The sequence below is a fragment of the Etheostoma cragini genome, chromosome 18, assembly GCF_013103735.1.
Source record: "Etheostoma cragini isolate CJK2018 chromosome 18, CSU_Ecrag_1.0, whole genome shotgun sequence".
NCBI lineage: Eukaryota > Metazoa > Chordata > Actinopteri > Perciformes > Percidae > Etheostoma > Etheostoma cragini.
In genome coordinates, this window is record NC_048424.1 from 19,327,772 (window position 1) to 19,336,264 (window position 8,493).

The 8,493-nt window shown below is 45.8% G+C and overlaps 1 protein-coding gene across 3 annotated transcripts in view; it reads left to right on the plus strand.

Annotated features, from left to right (window-relative positions):
- ches1 (checkpoint suppressor 1) overlaps positions 1-8,493 on the plus strand; it is a 68,573-nt gene that overhangs the window by 8,588 nt on the left and 51,492 nt on the right. The window lies entirely within an intron of this gene.

Here is an 8,493-nt window from a genome sequence, read left to right on the forward strand (position 1 = left end):
CCCCCCCCCCCCCCTCCCTGTTCTGGAGACAGGAGGTGGAGGAGGGTTAAGGGGGAGGCTGGAGGGAGGAAGAGCGATCAGATGACAGAATAAGGCAGATGAGAAGATTAATCCAGTAGCGAGGGATGAAACAGAGACAGAGAGAGGAAAGAAAGGATGATGGAGATTTTAGGACAGCAGGAGGAGGAGGAGGAGGAGGAGGAGGAGAGATGGAAAGAAAGCGGAGTAAAGGAGACGGGGGCTGACATGCTTTCTCCAGGAGTGCTCGGAGTGCTGCTCATTCATAATTCACCTCCATACCAAACGTTCATTCACATATTGACCCCCCATGGCTGCGCTCAATGGAGTTCTTGCCCCTCCACCTCTCCCTGTCTCTCAATGGACACCCCTGTGGTTTGACGTTCAGTTAGCCCGCTTCTTTTTCACTTTGGAAACAGTTGAGATTCTCAGCGGAAGCCCACACCGCCTTTGTCCATTCTGGCTCTTTTGACACCAGTAGTTTTTTTCAGATGGAAGCTCTAGCGTGAGATTGAATTGTGTAAATTAAATATTGAATTCAGACTCCACCCTAGACACAGATAATTGGTATGGATGGCTCAGTGGGTTAGTGCTCTCAGAACAACTGTTGTTAGGCTGATTCCCTCAACACAGCTAAAACAGTCCATAATGGATCTATAATTCATGTGTGAATGAATTGAATAGTCTGTGTTTTGAATAAAAGCACAGACGCCAGCCTATGATTTATTCAGCGTAAATACTCAAAAATGGCTCTTTTAACATTTCTGATTGTATTAGCCGTGCCTGGAGAAATACTCCAACTCGTTGCTGTGCTGTGGTCAGCTGTGGCCCATGAGCCATATGGCAGAGTGTCTGAAATGCACAGTCAGAGGTATTATAGAAGTGCACCTTATCAGCAAAAGTGACTGGTGGACTAATGTGTTTACTCAGTGAAAAGTGGACATGCATTGCACCTTGGCAAAGTTCATGGTGTTGTGCCTCTGTTATGTGTAGTAAAAATGAGTTGTTTTGTTTACCAAAGCTGCAGTAATGTAAAGATACAGCAGCTTCTGTCTCAGAACAGTACACCATGGTGCAAATGTCGAGGGTTTGATTCCCACTGGATCAAGGCCCACTAAATATAGTTAAACTAATTAAAGGCATTGCTCACATATCAAATTATAAAAAAGAGTTATAGTGATTCTTTACAGATAGAGTAGGTCTAGACCACACTCTATAATTTACAAAGAATTCTTGCAAAAAATAAAAATAAATTATTAAAGCAACTTCAGCCATTAACCAGTCATCTTTCGACATATGAAAACTTGAATAAAGATCACTCCAAAATAATTTAAACCAAGTTAATGGACTCTATTTAAATGGCGCTCTTCAACTGCTACCACCAGGCACCATTCACACACACATTCATGCACTGTGGCCGAGGCTGTCATACAACGTGTCACATAGTCATGAGATTAACATTCCCACACAGATGGGTTCAATGTCTTTTCCTCAAACCACCAACCTTCTACTTGGTAGGCTCTACCACCTGAGCCACAGCTGCCCCGTTGTACTTCAACACCTTTTCGACACATCCAAAACTTTTTTAAACAACAACATGTACAGCTGTGTCAAGCTCCTATACGATCGGCCATTTTTTTTGTCACTATTTTTCATTGATGTAGCTAGATAGCCTTGTAGGAAAAGTACGCCTGCATTCCTAATCCCCCCCTAGAAAGCTCTCAAAGGTCACTTTTTTTGTTTTTCATACACTGTTCTCAGACAGATGAATGATTTAGAAAATTAGTTCCACTTCTGGGATTGCTCCGGTGCTGCCTGAAATTCCACCGGATGTCCCTCTTTTCAGCCAATGTCCGTTACCTTCCCTCTTTCTTTGTGTTGTCGTCCTAAACTCCGGTGGATTTCTGAGGACTATGGTTATCTTCTCCTCAGATCCCTGCAGGGTAAATCCAGACAGCTAGCTAGACTAGCCAGGCCCTCCTCCACAGCCCGGTGGAGGATGGTCTGTCAATGCGAGACTAGTTTGTATTCAGTTCATTTCTTTTAATTCTCTGGTAGGTGACCTTTGCTTTTCATGTAGTGGTTTATGTGTTCAAACAAGTGGAGAGTTAAAAGCATGGTTTTAAATTGCAGTGGTAACACAGCCGGCCTAGGAGGCCAAAATGGCTTACAAGAATAATGCTCCTCTGTATCCCCCAGGTTATAATTGTCTTCAATAGGCCTCCTGCTGATTTGAAATGGACTCATTGTCCACAGTGATGGGCACCTCTGCACAATTAGCCTCTCTCTGCTTTGTCGTGCTGAGCTATTGCTGCTTGCATCCTCACACAGTGGCACACGAGTGCATACACACGGACATGTACGTACAGAGTAGCAGGCATTAGCACAGCCGCACACAGACACGTATGCGTGCTCCATCACGCTTAGAAAGACATCGGCGGGTGTAAAAATAGATTTTATAAATGGGGGGGGGGGAAGTGTTTTATGTTTACAAGGGGTGATGTCATGTTTGGTTTAGATCCATAGCTGACGAATTGGAGGGCAGCTGTAGCGAGTCATCAGCCTGCTCAGCTCTGGCTCGGCTATCTGCTGGTTTTTGTGGGTCCTTTAAAAGGAGCACAGTTGAAGGAGTTGCTGTGTGTGTTTGTGTCTGTTTCCGTGTGTGTTGTCAGCGGTGGAGGCATACACACAGTGACGCTGCTCTGGTTGCCAAGCAACACAGGAACGTGGGTGGAAGGATTTCCTGTCTTTAGGAAGCTTTGGTTTGGGGGGGGGGGGTGTATGTGTGTGTGTGTGTGTTTGTGTGTGTGTAAGTTTCAGTGTGCATTTCAGCAGTATGCTTGAGTGCTTGTGTGTTTTTAATGCACTCTTCGCCTCAAGTAAAAGTGCTGGAGAAAAGTCACTTAAGACACGCGCACACACACACTGTGTACACACAGAGGAAAGGCACAAAAAGGCCCTTTCTAGTCTGTTGAGTTGGATTTGCGTTGCATAACTCCTCTGTTTGCAGCGCTCTTGTCTCCTCCTCTTCTGCCCAAACACTCTCGCCATGTGACAGCCGCGACGCCAGGCCGCCTCCCGCTAATGATGTCATCAGCATGCCTCATTTTATGTCTCCTCTCACACATGAGATTGCAATTATGTGTTCCTGCCCTGCATGCGGTCACACACAAAAAACACACACAGCATGGCTGTCCTGCAGGCGTTGGACCCCGTGATTACGTAATTGACATTGAGCGAATGGTATGACGTCAGCTTGGCTCTCTTGGACTCTCTTGCCTATGGTTAGCTACAGTGATGTCATACCTGGATGCAGCCATACAGTGTGTGTGTGTGTGTGTGTGTGTGTGTGTGTGTGTGTGTGTGTGTGTGTGTGTGTGTGTGTGTGTGTGTGTGTGTGTGTGTGTGTGTGTGTGTGTGTGTGTGTTGGCATGCATAACCATGTGTGCAGACAAAAAATGACCTCAGGAACCATCACATTTATATAATGTGTTTATTCCTCCCCATCTTTTCCCCTTTTTCTTCCCATTAAAGTGGCAAGACTTCACAGCGTAGCTACTTTATTGTTCTGCATGTGTTGTCCGTAGCAACACAAGGCGTTTAAAGATGCTCGTGCAGCACACACCCACCTTGGCAGCCTGTTGAGGCCCCCTGAGAGCTGGCTTCTATTTGAAATGAATATCCCAGTGTCTCACAACTGGTAACTCTATTGCCTTGTTGCCCTCCGTCTGCGACTGTCTGACCCTTTGTTGATTCTCATCCTGAGGCTCGCCAACATTCACAACCAGGCAGTGAATGAAAAGAAGAAAGAGATGATGCTGGGTCGTCTCCTCAGATACCGTACGTGCCAGTTCCTATTTCAGCAAAAGAAAACTAGCGTCATGGAGAAATTTGGTGGTTGGCCTTTTTAGCTTGTTGTTTTGAGCTATGAGGTTTTAAGCACAGAGGAAGAGTGCTCTATTTGTGTCTCGGGTTGAATAGGCCGCCTGTTGTGTTCTCCAAGCGTTGCGGTTGAATCTCTGAGCATCAGCCATCTAACGTTGGATGGAAGAACTGGGAGCTTTTAACAGACCTGAAAACACTCACACAGAGACGCACAAACACACTTTGTCTTTCGGCCGTCCTCCCACTTTTTTCTCTCTCTAACCTCAAACCCCAAGCCTAAGGGAGCTCACACAACACAGGGACTTAACAGTTACAAACATACAAAAGGTATAACTACACACACTCGCTCATGCACAAACACAAAATATGCAGATTTTCCTTATTAAACTGATTAGCGCTGAGACCAAACCACAAGCAGTGCACTGTACATTCCACTAACCACACAGCAGCTTAACACTGAACAGGATGATTTGATCCCGCTGCACAAACCGACACACACATGCAGAAAGACTGTCAACGCAAAAGAGGTAGAGGGAACGTGGCTTACGTTAACGTTAGTTAGCTAATGTTACCTTACTAATTCCCCCCAACATCTGGTGAGAACACTGTGGAAAAATGTGTGAATGAAGTTGTTAAATTTTATTAATTTAATGGGTAGTCGGTGTATTTTTAACATCGGTCAATCAGAAGAAAAAGTCTTATTCTGACTAGTGTACCAGAGGTAGAGTTAATTAACCGTAATTCTTTCTCCGGTCATGTGTATATGCATACAAAGAGGTGGTAGGTGCTGTACAAATCATCAAGTAACGGTTGGGGACACACACACACGCACACACACAGACACACAGACACACACACACATATCCCCTTCCAGCAGTCTTAGGGCCTTAGTCAGCGTCTGTGTGTCCATGCGTGGGCCTGTTCCCTGGCAGTGTGAGGGGAAAAAATACCTTCCTGTATGATGTAAACACCAAAGTGTGTGTGTGTGTGTGTGTGACACTGGCATTCTCTGAGATAGGATTCGCTCCTTGTGACAGTTTAGCGAATTATTCCACAACACTGTGCAGTTTCTTTTTAAAGATAAGTTTCTCTGCCATCTCTTGCTTTGTTCCACTGCACACAGTGGGAAGGGACGGCAGAGACAGAGGGCCTAAGTAAACAAGGTAAAACCTGCTTGTAACTCAATTATTTAAAATGTCTTTTATTGATTTTATGATGGTTTTAGAGTCCCAAGTACTTTGTTTAAAGTAATACCGAACCAGTGAACTTCATTATTTTGACTGAATTTTAGAAAACATAATTATTGAGTCTTTAGCAAGCCCGTGTTTTTTTTCTGTTGTAATACATGACTCGCATATTACATGTGTAATGTATGATTGTGTGTGTGTGCTTGCAAGGCAGAAGGGAATGCCAAACTGACTGCACTTATATTGTCACGGCTGCTTACATCAGGAAACATGATTCAACAAGTTATTCAGATTTGGCTCCCTTTCCTGTTACGTGTAGGCTCCTTGGAATATACCGCTCCCAATCGGAGTGTCTCCATCCACGGCTTGAGAAGAACCGTTGCAGGGGTGTGCTATATTTTTCTCCCAAGCCAATCAGCAGAGCAAACTGTAAACATGTTCTAGTAGAAACCTATAATGCAAGGATGAACCTGAAAATATGCATATGTCCCCTTTAACACCATCTTAATTTCCACTCTCATATGCAGTGAAATGCTTGCTCTGTAGATGTCATTAAGGACAGCAGCGATGCAGCATCAGCAGCGCTGCGGTGGACAAAAAAAGTTGCATTAAAGAAAGGATCAGATTTTGATGAGCTTCATTTTAGCCATTACAATCGGACCGAATCGGGACCAATCGGAATTGAAACAACCCCAGTTTTCACGTGCTGAGTTGTACTCCCCGTGACGAGTAAACTAATCTTAAATCGAGAAACCGATCAAGTGTCCCTCTCAGCAGACAGTGAACTGGCTTCCTTCTGCAACTTCTAGGTTTCTTTCTTTTCGTTTTTTTCCTTGGTCACTCCCCGGGTCCAGATCCAACACTTTAATTAATTTTGGCAAATGATACAAATCTGCAGTATTTCTGTCAGGTAGCGAATCAGTTGCAGGCTAAGTTAACTATTCAGCATGGATTCAGATTGAAAAACAGCTCTGTTGTTTAAACAGCGCAGAAGACAAAGAGCTTCACTTGCAAAATAATTGTTTTTCTCCATACCTCTCCATTTGTGATCGTTATGAGCCGATGTCATAACCGTGATTCAAATCCAATTAATTGCACAGCCCTAGCCAAATTTGAGCCTCGTGAAAATATTTGCTGGAGCCCTCTGCGTTGTTACACCCCTGCACCGACTGTTTATGTTTTGAAACACTGTGCACGAAGGCATCGTGACAGAGAGGACACGAGCCATGTTCCCGTGGTAACCTAAATAGAATTCAGTACACAGATTGGCTGAGCTACCTGCAGACCTGATGAAGCACATCTTTGTAAGTAATATTCAGTGTCACTTTCCTTTTCCTGTGTTCGGTGTATGGCAATGTTGTCGGCAGGCGCCGTGTGGCAAGCCTCAAGGAAACCAAACTGAATGGAGGTTTTCTCAAAAGGGAGAACGTGGGGGTGCGTCTAGCTCACCCAGTAAGAGCGTTCGCCCCATGTTGGCTGAGTCCTGCAGCGGCCCGGGTTAGAGTCCGATCTGCGGTCCTTTGCTGCATGTCATCCCCCATCTTTCTCGCTGTAAAAAATAATTTAAAAAAATAAGAGAGTGTAACTTTTACACATATAAGCACCCGTAGCTGTGAATGAACAAGCTAGTCTGCTGCTAACTGGGTACTTTAGTTTGACTGTGGAGTGCTAACATTTGTGCAAGATTTATTGTGGTCTATAATGAAGCCCTGGCACATTCACACACATTTCTGCGCAAACGTTCATCAGCTGTCACCATATTCATCAGAACTACATTCACATCTGGTCAGGGGTCACATACAGTTGGAGATTATATGTGCTGTGTGTTTGTTGCTAGGCAACTTTGTAACAATACCCCCGTGACCTTCCGACCCTGCCAAGTGTGGTGTTACTGTCCCCGTCTCACACTCGTATGTGTGTGTTATCCGAGACGATGGTGCGACTGCCGCATTGCAACTGAGAACAGCTGTGATTTCACTGAGGTTTGGACAACACACACACACACACACAAACACACACTGTGTGGCTATCTGTGCAGTTTAGTTTGTGTGCATTTATGTCTGCGTGAAGCCGCCGACTGTGTTTATCTATGCGCACACCCACAACATAATATGGCACACTGTCACTTCCACAGCGTGATAGCGGCATAGACCCAATCAGCCAAAATGCAACCCCCCCCCCCCCCCCCCCCCCCCCCCCCCCCACCCCCACAATACACACACACACACACAGACACAGACACACACACAAACACTCACACTCAATCCTGTTGTCAAATCGCAGCTGAAAATAGTGAGCAAAGAGAGCGACAGAGCAGTCATTTCCCTGAGGATCCATTCATGTAAAATACTGTTATTCAAACCTCCCTCCCCCTTATTCAATAGTCTTATTCATCTTTCTCTCTTGACTGCAAAATCAAACACGCCTTGTCTTCTGCTTCCCGGCAAGAGCCCTGTGTGCCCCTGCACACGCCAGCTTGTGTGTGCGTGTGTGTGTGTGCACGTTTTCTCCGCTCTTCTCCACAAGAGGAATGTCCTTGGCCTGTCCGACCCGTGTGCTCCCACTGAGCCCTCCGTCAAACACCTGAGGCGGGTTCTCCCGCGCCGCTCCAGCCAATCAGGAGCCCGGGCAGTTAATGACATCAGTAAGCGGGGGATCTTTAGGACCGGCCCCTTGAGGTGATTCGTCGGAGAGAGAGAGCGAGCAAGAGAGTGCTCTTATTGTTATGATGATTAAGTGTTATATGAAGGGCTATCAGAGGAGAGCCCCTTAATGAAAGTGGAGCACAGAGAGCCGAGGCTGCGGCGGCAAAGCTGTAGAGCGCTACAGATGTAGGCTGGGAGATATTGAGCAAGGTGTTGAGTAAGATTGGAGCAAGCAAGAGAGGGTAAAATCAGGAGAGTTTAAGCTGGGAGAGGACAGAGATGGTGAGGGAAATGGAGAGTTAGAGGGAGCGCAGGGCTGAATATTCAGCAGCTGTGTCCAGACTTGCTGACTCCGGGTGTTCATGCTCTGAATGTACCATGAGAGGCAGACAGTGTGCGCAGGAAACCACCGTAAAAGAGCAAAAGGGGAAGAAGGAAGGAAAGAGAACAAGTGCATGTGTCCATGAATGCATACAAATGTGCGTGGTTTTGTCGCCCATGTGCTGTTTATATCCGTGCAGGAATGCAAGTGGGTGTCCGTGCAAGTGTGAACCCTGGAGTTTCCCTTGCCGTTTGGTAAAAGAGTGGAACGCCCTGCCTCAGAGGAAAATTCCACCCTCAAAATTCCACCCTCAACGCATTTTGTTGGATATGTGGTTTTCATTTGCCTTTATGTTGTATCCACTTTCCCTCCGCCTCTCTTGTCAGCTTCAGTTACTACATTTCCCACAATGCCTCTCGACAACATCCGCTCCCCA